The 16,580-nt window shown below is 38.8% G+C and overlaps 1 protein-coding gene across 4 annotated transcripts in view; it reads right to left on the bottom strand.

Moving 5' to 3' along the window:
- Positions 1-15,029, bottom strand: part of LOC148409109 (tubulin-specific chaperone cofactor E-like protein) — a 38,417-nt gene extending 23,388 nt beyond the window's left edge. Inside the window, exons 1-2 of one of the 4 annotated variants that reach the window (XM_088441603.1) lie at positions 14,977-15,029; positions 4,450-4,511 (exon numbers count right to left, since the gene is read on the bottom strand). The gene's annotated coding sequence lies outside the window, so the exon portion shown is untranslated. Of the gene's footprint in view, positions 1-4,449; positions 4,512-13,090; positions 13,201-14,976 lie in introns of those variants that run through there. The other 3 variants (XM_088441604.1, XM_088441605.1, XM_088441606.1) reach the window with 3 other exon arrangements.
- Positions 15,030-16,580: the final 1,551 nt, after the last annotated feature.

Below are 16,580 nucleotides of genomic sequence, written 5' to 3'. Positions count from 1 at the left end.
TTCCGCTGTGATCACATAAGTGAGAGGTAAGCCAAAACCTTAGGCAACATGAACGAGCCACTTGTCCAATTACAGAGCCCTCTGTGTCAGCCCCAGTAGAGCAAAGTCATTTGACAAATATATCAATGACTCGAGGACTTTAGCAATATGTAAAATCCACAGTCATTCTTTGTGAATTAGTAGACCCAGGATGAACTCCAAGACATTTGTGTCAGAGAATGACAAATTGTGTATTGAAGTAAACCACCAGAGGTGGGCACCTTACAGTATTTTGCTGGTCCGACATTCGTAATTCGTCAGAGCCCCACCCCCTGAGAACTTGGCTGATTTGAGTTACCTTCTTCTTTTTTAGTTTCATTCTGCTGATTCAAAGCTACAAACTAATATGAGAACATCATGCGTCATCACTCAGTTTAACTTGCTGTCTAGCTCGGACTAAGCTTATACTCGTTAAGGAATAAACTCTATTCAAATAAATGAGCTAAACAAGAAATATTCATACAGAACACAAAGCAAATGTTCCGTAAGCAACACAACACAAAACCACAGCATGTCCACAAAACAAAATAAAAGAAGATAAAACACAATACAATGTATGCAAACTGGAAATTAATTCACAAACACATATTGCTCACATAATTGTAAATGTATGAAATACTGACTACTGTACTAAATATGTACTAAATTGTGACTGATAATGCTCCCGATATGCTGAGTGATGAACCAACTGGGACACGTTTTCCCATACCTTTCCTCATACTATCAATTTAGCTGCTCACTTGAAAAGTTAATTTTCATATCTTGTTTGTCATAAATATACTAAGAAATATCAACATTAATATTATTAATATTCATTTAGGCAACAGTTTGTCACTCTCATTTTGGTACTATGACGACAATGTATCTTGTTCTTTTTTTTTTTTTAATTTTTGTTTCATCTTATTTTTGCTATACATGTTTTAGTTAACTTAAACAAATACCGGATGTCCAAATACTATTTTTGTGGAAAAAGGCATGCTCCTTACAAATCAAGAGGTAATAAATATATATAAAAAAATATATACCATCTCCCTTTGTTATTCTGTCTTGCAAAAATGATCCACATAGTATGATGATTCTTTGCACTTCTATAGATTGAAGCAACAAATGTTTTTATTTTTATCGAATTGAAACTAATCGTTTTGAACCTAAAATCACTGAGAATTGAAAATCGATTCAGAATTGAATTGGAGACCCCAAAATCGGAATCGAATCATGGGACAGCATGAGATTCCCACACCTACTGTCTCTTAACATTTTTAGAAAGAGGTTTCATTTTCATTTGTCTAAATTTCCTCTATCACATACACATACAAGTAAAACAAAGCATTGTTGAGGTTAAAAAAAAAAGAAAAAAAAGTCTTTAATTAGAGAATTTTAAAAAACCTGAATCTTGCATTTCCTGTTCCATAGCAAAATGCAAATCAGGTGTAGGCTTTTGGTTGCTTGAAAGAATGACCGCCTATTTTGCAAACGACCACTAAATGTTCTCATTGAGCCTCAAAAAGCCCTCACTTGGCCATCATTAATCCCAAAAGGCCCTATTTTATCAGCAAGACATTTCTTTATGTAAAACGTTTTAAAAAAGCAAAATAACACATACAAAATCTCTTAACGCTTAATTCCAAACATTAATTTTACATTTTTGTCAGTGAGATTGTGTACAGTTTGAGGTTTTTTTTTTTTTTTTAAAGTTAAATGCTGGTAAATCAGTCAGCTGAGTATGGTTTTCCCCCACTTCGTGGCACTGTTAACTGACCATTTTTGGATAGACAGACATTTTGCAGTAGCACTATAATACAAGTCAGTTGAAATAAAATTGAGTAGGCAAAAAGGGGCCATGATGGGCTGACAGCAAAATCTAACGTCATGACAGTCCTGACGATTACAACGACAGATGAAAATTGCACTTTCAACATTTTTAATTTGTCGTTTATTTTGGGCATTCCCGTCATTTGTAGGTCCGTCAGTAAAATGGACGTCTGTTGGTGCTGATGAAGTGCTGACGTGCAAAATGCATGACTTAGAAAAGGGTTGGTATAACGCGAACACACAATTAACATTTTCATTGGGGGCTCACAAAACTAGAATCGATGTTGGTGGTGGTTATAACATTTTAATTAACAAAAATTTGGCCATAAAGGGTGCAGCAATTATATAACTTCCAATACAACTTTTCATTTCTGATACAATGCCGATATTGCAGCAGAGAATATTTCACAATAACATTATTAATCTGATACAATATCAGCAAGAGCTTATTTTTTATTTATTTTTAAATGTTAGGAGACATGATAAAGTGATGCCATTCAGTCGTGGTGCAACACATCAGAAAACCTATGGTTCTGATTGGATCATGGATTTGAGTCACAGATAGGATCATTTTTTGATCAGGAAAAAAAGGTTTATTTTATCCAATAATGTGGCCTATTAAATAGTAATAATAAAAATAATTCATCTTAACATGTCAAGTACAGCTGTTTAGATTTCAGGAACAAAACTGAAAATGCAATGTAAGTCAGGATGCATTCTTCAATTATTTAAATGGACTGTGAATGAAGAGACCTTAAAGGTGTAAAATAGCAGTCATTTAAAACCAATCATTGTTTTTTGATCCATGCTATATTTTATAGATTAGGAAGTCCATAGTTTTGGGGTATTTGCAATTTTTAATGTTTAAAGGGATACTCTGTCATTTTTCCATGCGCCTGTGGGAACTTTATGGGCTTTACAGTAAATGCAACACCTGCTGTCAGTAGCTATAACAGACATGGTGACCTCTAAAGGAGTGCCACCCCCCATGTAATAATAATTTAATGATAACTAGACCTCGGATTATATTTAAAACATACTGTTGGTCGTTAATAACACATTTATTTGCAAGTCTTTCAAATGTATAATATTTTATTCATTTTTAATTAAAAAAAAGGTCTAAATCTTACACAGTGTTACTTCAATGTATTGATAAATTTATTCTGAGTTTGTAATGCCCCACTGCATTTGAATGAACCATGTGCTCATCCGAATGTTTGTGGCTGGCGCAAATGGTAGAGACCTGTACAACTATAGGCTTCTTATCCTCCATAATTAGAATGTGATTTTGGGATGGCACTAGGTTGGTGTTGGTACTCATGTGATGTGGTGATATGATGGCAGTGAAAACTTCTAGAAATGGGTTGAGGGGGAGAGTCAAGCAAGTGATGTGTTACAGGCCAAGTCTGACCCTTACAGAAAATTTACATCGTAGAGCTGAATGTTGTAGTTCATGAAGGTAGCAAGTGGTGGTGCTGTCGCTCTGCTGGTCGGTTAGTGACCACTCGCCAAGCGCTTGCGCACTGTGTTTAAAAATTAAATAAATAAAGAGTTTGGACCTGAATCACCACACTATTGTTCAGCTACGGTACTACCGTTAATTTTGTTTTGTTATTATTTTTTTTAATAGCCTGACCTTATTATTTGCTCAATTATGAAATGTAGTCTGCTTGGGGAAGTTAAGAGAATAAGAATTTTATTGTGCGGTATTACTATGCATATGACAATAACACACTTAAATCTTGAATTCGATCACTGGACAGGCAGAAAAGTAAAAAACAAACAAAAAAAAACATCCTTGAATTATTTATGTTTATTTTTAAGTTGTTTTTTGCAGCGCTTTGGCGGCTTTTTTGTAATGCCTCTTTTTTAACGGTGCGCATCAAATTCATTTGAATTTTAAGTACCCGCATCACTCATGGATTTATTTCATCCCGGGTTGCCAAAACACTTTTACACATGGGATTGTGTCTGTCTCACAGTCTGTCTCTCCTCTTGCTCTCCACCATGCTTTAGCAAATGTTCATTGTGAATTGAACATGCAGCCTTCACGTGAAAGTGCATTTTTTTCCCCCATTGCAAACCATGTGTGACATGAACAGTGGCACTTGACCAGTGTGTGTGCACGTGTGTGGGTGTGTGTGTAACACATGAAAACAGACAATATAACAACAGTCACAAGCACATATTCTTTATCCTCAGCAAAAACAATCATATTCGAGTAATATCGTACATATAAAAAGGTTTTGAGTAGTTTAGTACTAAGAACCAGTTTTCCCTGTATAAACGTAGTAACAGACATTTTTAATGTAACACGTAGCTGTGTAATCTAACAAACACCACAAAAATGTTGATTTATATTGTTGAAAAATAAATGGCTGTTCGTTTGTGTTACTCTTTGTGCAAATGAATATTGATATCTTTTTAACAATGCAATAGCATCAAACTCGATTTTATCCCTATGTCCTGTCCAGGTGAGGACAGTCACTTCTCTCTTATCCACCCTGATCAGGCCTATCAGTTTCAGACGAATCATCTCGCAATGCCCAAATAGCTCAAGTTTGACATTCCTGTTGAAAGAGATTTGGCATATCTTACCTTTGATGTGGGCAGAGCAAAGCAGAGCCGCTTTTCAAACGGGCGACCGATCACATCCCCTGCTGAAAAAAGACATGGACAAAAATCAAGAAGTATGACAGAGCTGTGGATGCATAACAGATTCCACGCTTCTAATAAACCAGGGGTGCTCAAGGTATCGTATGCAGTCGAGGCTACATGTCACCTGCTACTACTACGTGTCGCCTGCATGACATTGCACTAAATGAACAAAAACAAAAAAATTCCGCCAAATTACCGCTTGAGTTTGTTTTTTACCACCCTGAATTGACAGTTTGAACTTCTTCATTGTGCAATGAGAATTGTTTCTAAAAGACAGCAGGTGTATCGTCAGTGGTTTGGAAGTTACTTGGGTTTGCAGGCAACAGACGTGAAGCTATTATTACTGCTGCAACATTTGTTCAACAACGAATTTATTTCAGTAACTAAATCAAACACCTGACTGGGTATGTAACATGTAAAGCTTTTCGAGGGGAAACAAGACTGCACCATCCAACAAACTGCAAACAGCAAACACAGAAGCAGCCACATTGCACGTCGCACATCACACGTATATTCATGGAAAAGACTGGGGTAGAATTGTCAAATGCAGCAGGGCATGTCAATAAGTGCACAGTCCTCCTAAGAGTGGATGTACCAAATACATATGTTAGGTGTTGCACATTACTGAATAGGCCTTTATTGTCATTGTATAGCTGGTATACCGTGAAATCTCGTTTTCCGTGGTTAATTGGGACTGGAACCCCGCCTCCAATGAGTGAAAATATGAGCCCCCCTAACCCCCCCAAACACACAAATATATATATATATATATATATATGATTTTTTTTTTGTAAGTGTGAAAAGTCTTCATTCTATGCATATTTTTAAGACAAATATTACTGCAGTACCGTACACATATTTACTTAAGTCTTAAATGATTAAACCTTATACACTAACTTCATCTTTTGAACTCTCGCGAGCAGCTGCCCAGACAAAGAACTAAGTTAAGCCTCTTATATCATAACAATACACTTGAAATTTCAATTTATGACAGAAGAAATCTAGGTAAACGTTAGATTTCCAAGGCTGTGCATTTCTTCGTTGCCGTCTATGTAGGCACACAGACTGGTGTGTACGTTTGCTCCCGGCTCGCCTACGAGTCACGTGATCGGCTCCCAGCGTTTGCTCTCGGCACGGCTACGAGTTACGTGATCGGTTCCCAGAGACCAAGCTGTCAATCAATGTGCTTACTAGCTAAAGACTAACGTTCTTAACGTGTGCGTGTGCTGAGCTGAACGCACACAGGCAGTTACAGGAGAGACACGCAAGCTTTTGGATCCTCATGCCTTTTGTAATAAATTGAAATTGAAAGTGTAAACTCGTTTTAACTGCGTTTTAATCATGTTCGGTAAGCTTCTTGTTACTCGCTCTAGTTGGACATCCAAGGAAGTGCTAAACGCATAGGCACGTGACTAGACACGAAAAAGAGCGGGCATTTTAGTACTTCTACTGTATAAGGTTTAATCATTTAAGATTTAAGTAAATATATGTACTGCAGTAGTGGTTCAACTTCCAAGGAGTGCCAGTGACAAGTGCATTTATTGATAACTTGCCTATCTGGCATGTCTTTCCGCAATGTAATTTTATTTTCTCCCCCTAAAAAAATCCGCAATGCATTGAGGGCGCGATAGGCGAGGCACAAAGTAGCGAGGGATCGCCGTATAACGAATTTGGCAGCGCATTATCCAAATATTGTTTTTTTTGGAAGCAATACAAGTTGCAATGTTTATCTTTAAAAATGTTGACAAAAAGCTCTATGTAAAATTCGCAACATATGGAACTAAGCTCAGCAGCACCACATCCCCTAACCCTGTACACAGTGTTAATGGCACAGTGCTTCCCCCTCCTGAGACTTTGGATTGGGGACCAAAAATTCCTCCAAGCGGTCCGAAAGTCATTTTCCCTGGCCTCAACAAACTCCTACCACACTCGGGTTTTTGCATCGGTGACCATTGAAGCCACATTCCATTCGGCCAGCCAGGACTGGTCAGCTGTCTCTGGAGTTCCACAGCTTCGTTACCACTCTTTTAGCTTGACAGCATCCCTTACCACAAAAGCCCTCCAGCAGGTTTGAGGATTGCCGTAGGCAAAAATCACATTACGGCCACAACTCAGAAAGAAAATGGCATCACTTAGGATGAGTAAAACTAGATGGGCGTATTCACCGCTGTGGAGGCCAACTTCAAAATGAAGGGCGACTTCAGTAATTGCATTAATGTTCATATATTATTTGGTATGTTAATTTTGAAGTTTATGTTCGCATCACGCCACAGGCATGTGAGGTGATGCTGTTGTCTCTGAGTTCTTGTCTGGCACAGTTACATGGAAGCCGGCACAAAGCAGATTTCTTTTATTTTTTTAGTCATATTGTATAAAATCCACTTTGGGACATTCTAATATTGATTTTGAATCATTGTTAAAGATATTGATTATTCTGTACAGTGGACCCCCGGTTCACAACATCCCTGGCTTGCGTTTTTTCAGCTTCCGATGCAGACAGCAGCGTTTTTTTGTCCCCTCTACACCACACTTATTGTATTACGACAAAAAATCCTCCTCAAACATAGTGGTCAGTGTGCGTGTGTGACTGCGAGTCACTCCGTGCTCACACATATAGCTATGCATGTGTCACCGTTTACGTCACTAGAATACTGGTCTGCTATTGGTCGGTGTCACGGAAGCACTAAGATGGTGGTCAGCTATTGGTCGGCATCAAAGTTTCCAAAATGGTTTAAGCTTTGTTTGCCTGTGAGTGCTTACAAAAACTTATTTATAGTGCATTTTAGTGCTTAATTCAAACTTGAATTGGTTAGCCATGGGTTCCAAGATTGCTGGTGATGTTAAAGAGAGAAAAAAAGAAGATGATTTATACGGAAACAAAGTTGGAGATAATCAAGAAACACTAAGAAGGCTAAACTAAGATAGGCTACCCTCACTTTGTTATACGGCTGTAACAAGCTCTCACGTCACTCAACGGTAAATAAATCCTTTCAATATTTTTTTATTTATAATGTAATTTAATTGTGTACATGTATATTATACATAGGCAGCACTCACTATACTATTTTGATACCAATTTTTAATATGTATGTACAATTTTGATGTTTTTACCTGGGGTTTTAAACGCATTAGCTATTTACCATAGGTTTGCTTTGCCCGCCATACGGTGAATTCGCATTATGAGCCCAACCGCGGAACGGATTAATTTCGTAAACCAGGGCCCGACAGTATATTAATTTTTTGGCTAACCTGTATTAGCTATCAAACTAACCTAAATAACGATACCAACCCATTCTTTGCCTAGAAAGACTAAAAATCTCACCTAACAATGGCCTGGTAATCTGCAGTTGAGTAAAGAAACATACGTCTTCCTTGGTAACACTACAAGAACAAATGTGATATGAGTAAATGGACACACACACACGCACACACACTCACACAGAGGAAAACATCCTCTCTTCCTCACTGGCAGTTATGTTAACAGCATGCCTTATGTTGCAGACAATCATAAAGGTGGGAAGCTGGTGAACACATATCAGACTTGTTTTTGACAGACATGAGCCCTGCATTTAGCTTCATGTTGTCACCTTGTCAAATAGCATACTGTGCAATTATTTCTTTTTAGGAAAAGACATGGCGTGAAAAAGCACAGTGCTTGTTAAGAATTCTTGAAGCGTTATACTTTAAGATGTTTGATTATCTTATTTTGAAATGCATGCTTTTAATTTGATGAGTCATGCTGCATTTCCGTTTCCTGTTTTATGTCCGTGCATCATTCGGCACATGGTGCCGTAGATTATGACGATGTAAGCGTTCAGTTTATTATGTTGATAATTCACGTTGCTGCTCTTCTTTAGTAAGCAAGGAGTGTTTATACTGTTCATACGTATGTTTGTTGTGTGTTAATGTTGCACTTTGCAATTAGTAGTTTTTGGTAGTAATTGCTAAACCGCAAATGTACACTAAAGTTACAGTACACTTACATACTAACGGCCAGTAAGTGGCTATATGTTAGTTATTGGATTGAAGATTGTTGTTAATTTGTTATACTTACTTTACTTCACATACTAAAGGCCATTGAGTGGCTATGTGTTAGTTATTGCCTTAAGATTGTTTTTAACTTGTTATTCTTCAGATACTACATGATACCTGACAATATTCAAGGATATGTGCACCGCTGAGCCAAAATAAAAGTTAGGTTCAGGTTGATGACTTATGTGCTCTCTTACTGGAGCCCCCTGGTGGTGGTCAATAGAATTCAAATAACCAGTCCAGAGGTTGAATTCTCAATAAAAGGTCCTTCGAGCTGGATTAATTTACTGGCACTGAATACATTTTCATCGAAAATCTCATTATCCCACCCTAATCCTGATGTCCCGCAGCGACACGGGAGACAACTGCACACACTTAAGCATCTGGCAGACTACGTCCTTTCTGAACATCCACAAAGGTCTGCCCTTTCCTCCCACCCCAACCAGAGGGGTCATGAGGAGCAGAAACCGCAGCAAATGGGGAACACGCAGATGTGAGTCTTCGCTCTGGTAGAAGCAGAACTTCACCTGTCCTCTGTCCAGACGACTCATTAAGCACCACAGCATTAGGGCAACTCATGGAATCAATGTCCAAGAGTGAAAGGGAGAATAGGATGGAAATAAATCAGCTCACCAACCGACTATAATCTAAGCGAAAGTAGCTGGCAAGAGCTGCTGGAACAAATTACAGCATGCCTTCAGGAAGAAGCGGAAGTTGATGACAAGCACAATACTTGAGCCGCCACAAACGCAGTCATCGCTTTATTTCCCTGCATTCGTTCACCCAACAGCTCAGGCCACAAAGCAGGCATCTGGTACGGTGACACCAGTACTGGCCCAACAACAGCAATTCAGGTCAGTCCAATCTCAGCCAGTGGTGACAGAGCAACTTCACAGCAATGTGGAATTTGTCCCTACACATCAGTTCCCGCAACATTCTCAATCCAGAGCTTGCTATCCCAGCAATCCAGGATCAGGATTGAGCTATCATTCGCCTCATGTTTTTTCGGCATACAATACACCTCATAATGCACATGCACCCAAGCAATCAGTGCCATCAATTCCAGCACTGAGTCACAACCATTTAATGGCCCAGCCACAACAAGCAACAAATCAGATTATGACAACTAGATTTTGATCTGCAACAACGCTCATTATTTGGCGTGCCAAAATCCCAAATCCCTGATTTCACAACAGATTGTGAGAGGGAGGTTTGCAAATTTCAAATTAGCCCTCAATAATCTACTCGAACCTTAACCTGAGCTGACTAACACGTATAAATACCACGTTACTACTGCTACTGCTACTTGAGCCTCTCTTACTCCCAGAAGCTCAGATGATTGGCCATTAATGCCGTCATGATCTATCGGCTACAGTTCAATATGGTCAACCCCACCAGCTAGCACAACGTGAAATAGCTGCGATTGTGATTATGCCAAACGTGAAGTCCGGCAATGTGCAAAAAATTTCAAAACTTTGCCCACCCACTTGTTAGCATGTTACTCTCTTTGGGATTGAATTGAACCGCTGTTCGCATGTCGATCGCTTGCTGAGTAAGATACAAAAGTACCACAGGGATGAGTTCATTGAAAATCTCCAACATAACGGGAAGCTCAACACAACGAGCCTCAACCCAACAACCTACACGACTTAAACGGGGGGCTGTAAGGTAGAGCTCAACAACAGTGTCTTTCAAGTTGACTATTTGAACGCTATCAGATAGAGAAACCAATAAACGACGGGAAGGAGAAGACCCCAACTAAAGGTAAAGGCCAAATCATAGCTGTCTAGCATGACACGGAGCCCCATCAAACAAGGTCCTTCAATTCGTCAAAGTTGTCTCATGGCAAGAAACAAGTACCTGTACGTTGCTTCTTCTGTGACAGTTAAGAACATTACATCAGTCGATGTTCCACAATAAAGGAGCAAGCTGCCATCAACATAAACAAGTGGATTACAGAAGGAAAGAGCTGCTGGAAGTGTGCACATCTTCATATCCCAGAGTCCTGTAACTTAAAGAAACTCTGTAGTGACTGTGGAAATATTCATCTACAAGTACTTCACAAAATTGTGCGATACCATTCTACTGATTCACCAGTGGAGACCTCCAAGAGACGCATGTAATTGACACCCGGTGTAAGGTCAGCTCAAGTGCTTTTAATGGTGGTCCCTGTTGGATGATGGATCACAACGGACTATATTAACATCAACAGTCAAGCATCTTAGGTGGAGGGGTGAGCCAGAGACCATCGCCTTGCACACTGTGTGACCAGACATTACACATCTCCCAAGTGCAAAAGTTAGCTTTCAAATCTCTCCTAGAGATTATCCACAGAAGAAGTACAATGTGCAATAAGAATTCACGGTAGCAGATCTTGATCTGATGGAGCAAACCTACCCAGTTCAAATGCTTCAGAAACGTTACTCCCACCTGAAAGGAATACCACTCAAGGCATTCCAATAAGGTCGTCATCCGTTCACGTGAGGTTCAGGAGGCCATAAATCTGCCGGAAATGAAAACGCAAAATCTGCAAGTTGACGGAGAAAGCCAATATGCTACTCCACTATTAAGGAAGTTGGGAGCCCTTAAGATCAATAGTTCTCCACCGGCAGTTACTGCTCTTTTAAGAGCACAGAGAAACGCATGAAAAAGGATCCAGAAAAGGCAGTCCTACATGTGTATTCAGCTGGGATCAACAAGCTTGCTAAAAATGAATACAAAATTGCTTACGCCGGAAGAAGCAAAGCAGTCATCAGAGGCGTGGTACCTTCCACATCATCTTGTTTGTGATAACAATATACCACAATTGGTTTTCAACAGTTTGTTTCGACATGAAGGGATCTCTATGAATGCCTAACTTCTACTCAGGCATATGCAAAGTCCATCCCTAGTTGGTGTCCTCATCCAAATCAGGCAACACCAAGTGGAAGTGACGTGATTTCCGTGTGCTATTTCACCAATGCCCCTTTCACACCGCAGGAACTCTTCCCACTGTACCTCGTTAGCGTGAGTTCCCTTTTCCGTTCACACCAAAAATTGTCCCGGGTAGGTAAGGTTCAGCTAAGCCTCTACCCTGAACCTTTTCAGCTCCTAGTTGCGACAAGGGTCAGAGCCTCCGTACCAGGGTAGCTTTCTTTAACTACGAGAAAAGGCGAGTCGCTGAGAGCAATGCCCACCATAAGCTGGCGTGTTTGTAACGCGGAGCTTGAAACAAAAATAAAAACACCCGGAGAGACCATTGACTGAAGGAGATTTACTTTTCGGCGAGCTAGATCAGAAATCTGCTACATTTAGTGCTCAGTTCATGTATTCTTTTTTATAGCGTTTTGTCATAAACAACATGCCGAGACACGCCGAAACACCAGTCCACCAGCCGAAAGCAGGCTTAGGCAAACGCGTCGCCACGACTTCGGCCCTTTCTACTTCATGTTGTTGAAGCAAACTGGCGTTGAATCACAGAAAACCCGAATCACACAGCAAGGTGACAGTCATAAAATTGAATTCAAGCTCAATCCGCCCAATGCTCCTCACCTTGGAGGTGTTTGGGAGAGAGAGGTACCTTCCATTAAGGCTGGTCTTCCAGTAGCAGTGGGCTGCCAGTCAGTTACAGAGGGCATCCTTCACACAATCTTGTTGAAAGTAGAAGGGATTTTAAATTCCAAATCTCTGGGTTATGTGTCAGCGAATGTGGCTGACCCTGACCCGATCACACCAAACGTTCTCCTCATGGGACGGCTGGATGCAGCACTACCTCAAGCGGTCTATGCTCCAGCAAGTATCAGCCGACATAGATGGCGCCACTGCCAAGCTCTGGTGGATCAGTTTTAGCGCCAGTTCACAAGAAAATATCTGCCTGATCTACAGACGCAACAGAAGTGAAGAAAGTCAGTTGGAAAATTGACTGTAGACTCAATTGTGCTTATCGTTGACCGGATGCCTCCGAGGGCTCAGTGGCCTGTTGCTAGAGTGGTCAAGACAGTCACTAGCCAGGATGGACATGTTCGATCAGCAGAAGCTCTTGTCGGGGTCAAGATTTATACCAGACCAGTTGCCCGCCTGATTGAACTTCCGCTCCTCCCGGACAACCCTAGAGAGACTTGAAGAATCTTTGCTTTTACACATTCGCCAGGCAAATGTAGGGACGGCTGTTAAGAATTCTTCAAGCTTTATAGTTTGTAACATTTAGTTATCTTATTTTAAATTTTATTAATATAATAATTTTATTAATTAATATTTTAATTTGACGGGTCGCGCTGCATTTCTGTATTTTGGTATAAACCTATCTGACTATGTAAAAAAAAAAAAAAGTAACCTAAAAGTTGTGTCACCTTTGGCAGCAATAACTGACCTCAAATGTTGCAATAATTCGAGACGAGAATCTTCAGACCTCTGTGGAGGAATTTTGGACGACTCTTTGCATTATTGTTTTACCTATACCATATTGGAGGGGCTTCTAACATGAACTGCATATTTAATGTAGCACCACAATATCTCAATTTTATTCTAATTCGGACATTGACTTGACAACTCCTCTAGTCCAAAACCTTACATTTGCTCTTTTTGGGGGATTCTGAGATGGACTTGCTGGTGTGTTTTGACTCGTCATCTTGCTGCATGATCCAAGAGTGCTAGAGTTCTTGGGCACAAACTGATGGCTGGACATTTTCTTCACGATCCACTGGTGAACAGCAGAATAGATTTTAAGTCAATCGCCATAAGTTGTCCAGGTTCTGAAGAAGCAAAGCAGCCCCAGACCATTACACTGCCACGACCATACTTTCCTGTTGGAATTATGTAGTTGTGCTATTTTTAAACCAAAGGTGACAGTCTGCAAAACCTTCCAGAAATAATTTTTTGACTCCTTGGTTCACAGAATGTTCCTGCAAAAGTCTTGAGGGATCATCAAGTAGCTTTTTGACAATTTGAGACGAGCCATTGTGTTCTTTTGTAACAATAGTGTGGAGGAAGGCCAGGGAGGGAGGCCTGCAGTCTTTTGGAAAATTTTCTAGGTTCTGTTGTGAACAAGTTGTTGTCATATTCACGTAGTAATCTTCACTGATCGACCACTTCTGGGAAGGTTGGTCAATGTTCCTAGTTTTCTCCATGTATGAATAATGGCTTTGACAAGTAATTTGGTGAATCACATTTGAAATAGCATTGAAACCTTTTGCATACTGATAATTCATTTCTTCTAAAATGTTGTTTTGTCTAACAGATTCTATTCAGGTGATTTCTTGATTCGACAAAGGTGGTGGCAATCTGGTGTGGCCTGTATTAAACACGAGATCAAAATTGGTTTGATGAAATGAAACCTGAGAAAAATTAATTTAGGAAGTGTGCAAATACTTTTACACAGCACTGTATGTTGTCATAAGGCTGTCCTCAAAGAGCGGGGCCTCCCTGCAGGGGCGTGCATGACCCCACTGTTTTAGGATTAAAAGTTAACATTTGTTGAATGTTTATTCATACTGCCTTTTTGATCATGTTAAAAAAATGATACAATTTGCAATATACTTATAGATAATGATCTTATTTACAGTCACCACAACAAGTGGTGTTTCTTACTGGGTTATTTTATTATTTCGGCTGAGAAGTAAATATGTAATTCATGGAATCATTAAATTTCTCTGCTACAAACTAGCTCAAATAAAATTTCACAGTGGCCTAACAATGTGTCGTGCATGGAAGACATGATCACTGATCAGTTATTGCCGTTCAATTTTGTTTCATGTTAATGGCCTAAACGTGTTTTTCATACAAGTACTCCTTTTATATTAATGATTTAGAAGTGTTTTCAAATATTTGTTCTAATGTTGACGCTACTGCCACTATTTCGGTTAGTGCACGATGAAACAAGGTATTCACACGCGTTTGTGGGTGAATCACCACTGTTTGTAAACCAACTAACGTACGCACTCGAGTTACGTCGCCGCTGTTGTAAACAGGGGAGCGCTTTGTGATATTAGAACAAAGACTCAAAGAAATAAAAAAATATTTTTTTTTCAAAGTCGCTGTTCATGCCGAATTGTAGCAAAAGCCATTGCGTTTGAGAAAAATTAACATTTTCTTGCTTGCATCGGACAATACACTTTATAATTCCCAAGGTCACGCTAAAAATACAAACATTTGAATAGAGTTCGGCAGGAGTCCACCAAAAGTGGCGATAACCCAACATCAAGGCCTGTACGCTGTTGATAAATATAGCTGAGAGATAACGAGTGTTTGTACCTGCATTGCCAGTCAAGAAAACGACGTAAAAGAAATGCACACCGCACTGTTTCAACTGTCGCGCTTAAAACAAGCTTGTACCATCGTGACATGAGGTGAAATAACTTAATCCTCGGCGTTTGCTATCTCGTTAAGGATGTCGCCAAATATTCGTACTTTGAAAACGAAATGGTTGGTTATTTTAATGGACATTGTGACTGCACTCACCGTTAAACCCCCGGAAGCCACTCGCTATGTTTTGTTTGTGTTTTTCTTTTCGCTGGTGGGCTGTCAATGTATACCGGAAGTGACGTGTTTTAAATAGTTTTTAACTTGAATTGAGCTCCTCCTCAGGTAAATTTGAAACAAAACAATGAACGTGGTTATAGCATTGAACATTTAGCTAACTAGAATAAATGGAAACCAAATGTAAATACATACGAATGAATAAATGAATGAACATATTTTGCCGCGCTCTCCCAAAAATGACGTTTGATTACTTTTAAACTGCATATTTTGTTTGATTATTTTAAAGATGGCTATATATATATATATATATATATATATATATATATATATATATATATATATATATATATATATATATATATATATATATATATATATATATATATATATATATATATATATATATATATATATATATATATATATATATATATATATATATATATATATATATATATATATATATACACACACACACACACACACACAATGTAATATAATATATAAATATTAAGATAAATTATATTTCCACTAAAATAAAAGAGTGGTTTCATTTTTGTATGTAGTAATTTCCATATACAAGTACAAAGTGTATAAAACAACCACTCTGAAGAACAAACATTAGTGTAGTGTTTCAATGTTTTTTGTTTTTATTTCGGTAGTGTTTCAATGTAACCCGCGTCCGGTTTACCGGAAATGACGACATGTACATGCTTGGCAGTGGCACAGGTCTTTCCCTTTCCAAAAAAAAAGGTCTTTCCCTTTCCGATCCTTTCATAGATGATATCCCTGTAAAAAAAAAACACGGTCAAGTGTTTGGCGTTCATATAACAAAAACAATTAATAGCAAGACAGCGTCTTAACGTTTCTGGAAGGGTTGGAAAACCTTTGGCTTCAGAGAGACTTAACATTATTCTGCAGGGTCCTTTTGTCAAAGGCAGAGGGTATCTCAGAGGGTATCTCATTTTGTTTATCCTTCTCTTTCTCTCTCTGTGAATGATGCCACTGCTAACGAAATTTGGAGAAAGAAAACACACAAACTTAAAGATGCAGTTCTATCTAATACCAGAGCGGGAGGTGGTCTTGAAGTGCTTAATTTCATTGATATCATTAATACTTTTAAAATCAATTGCCTAAAAAGATGTTTAACATATCAAAATTTATTGTGGTTTTTCATCCCCAATCATATTTTTAAAAGAATTGGTGAGCTTCCTTTTGTTTTGCACTGTAACTACTTGCCTAACAAACTTCGGCTCACACTGTCTAAGATTCATCAGCAGTCGCTTCTTTCATGGAAACTGTGCTTCACTCATAAATTTTCTCCTCATAAAACTTTGTTATGGAATAACAAGTGTATAACTATTTGGAACAAGTCTCTTTTCGATCCCAAATGGTCTTAGAGAAATAATAATAATATCTTATCAGTTTTGGATGAACATGGTCTTGTTCTGCCTTTTCCGATTTTCCGATACCTTTAAAGGAATACAACTCTGTGATAAAAGCAATCCCCTCTGGCTTATTTAACATAATGAAAAGTCACTTATCTTTTTATCAAGAAATTAGGCCGGAAGGTACATCTGTTT

This window comes from Hippichthys cyanospilos, chromosome 18 (genome assembly GCF_059441005.1).
Source record: "Hippichthys cyanospilos isolate Australia breed blue-spotted pipefish chromosome 18, RoL_Hcya_1.0, whole genome shotgun sequence".
Classification (NCBI taxonomy): Eukaryota; Metazoa; Chordata; class Actinopteri; order Syngnathiformes; family Syngnathidae; genus Hippichthys; species Hippichthys cyanospilos.
Note: the sequence above shows the minus strand (reverse complement) of the source record. Positions and strands in the feature narration are given on the sequence as shown.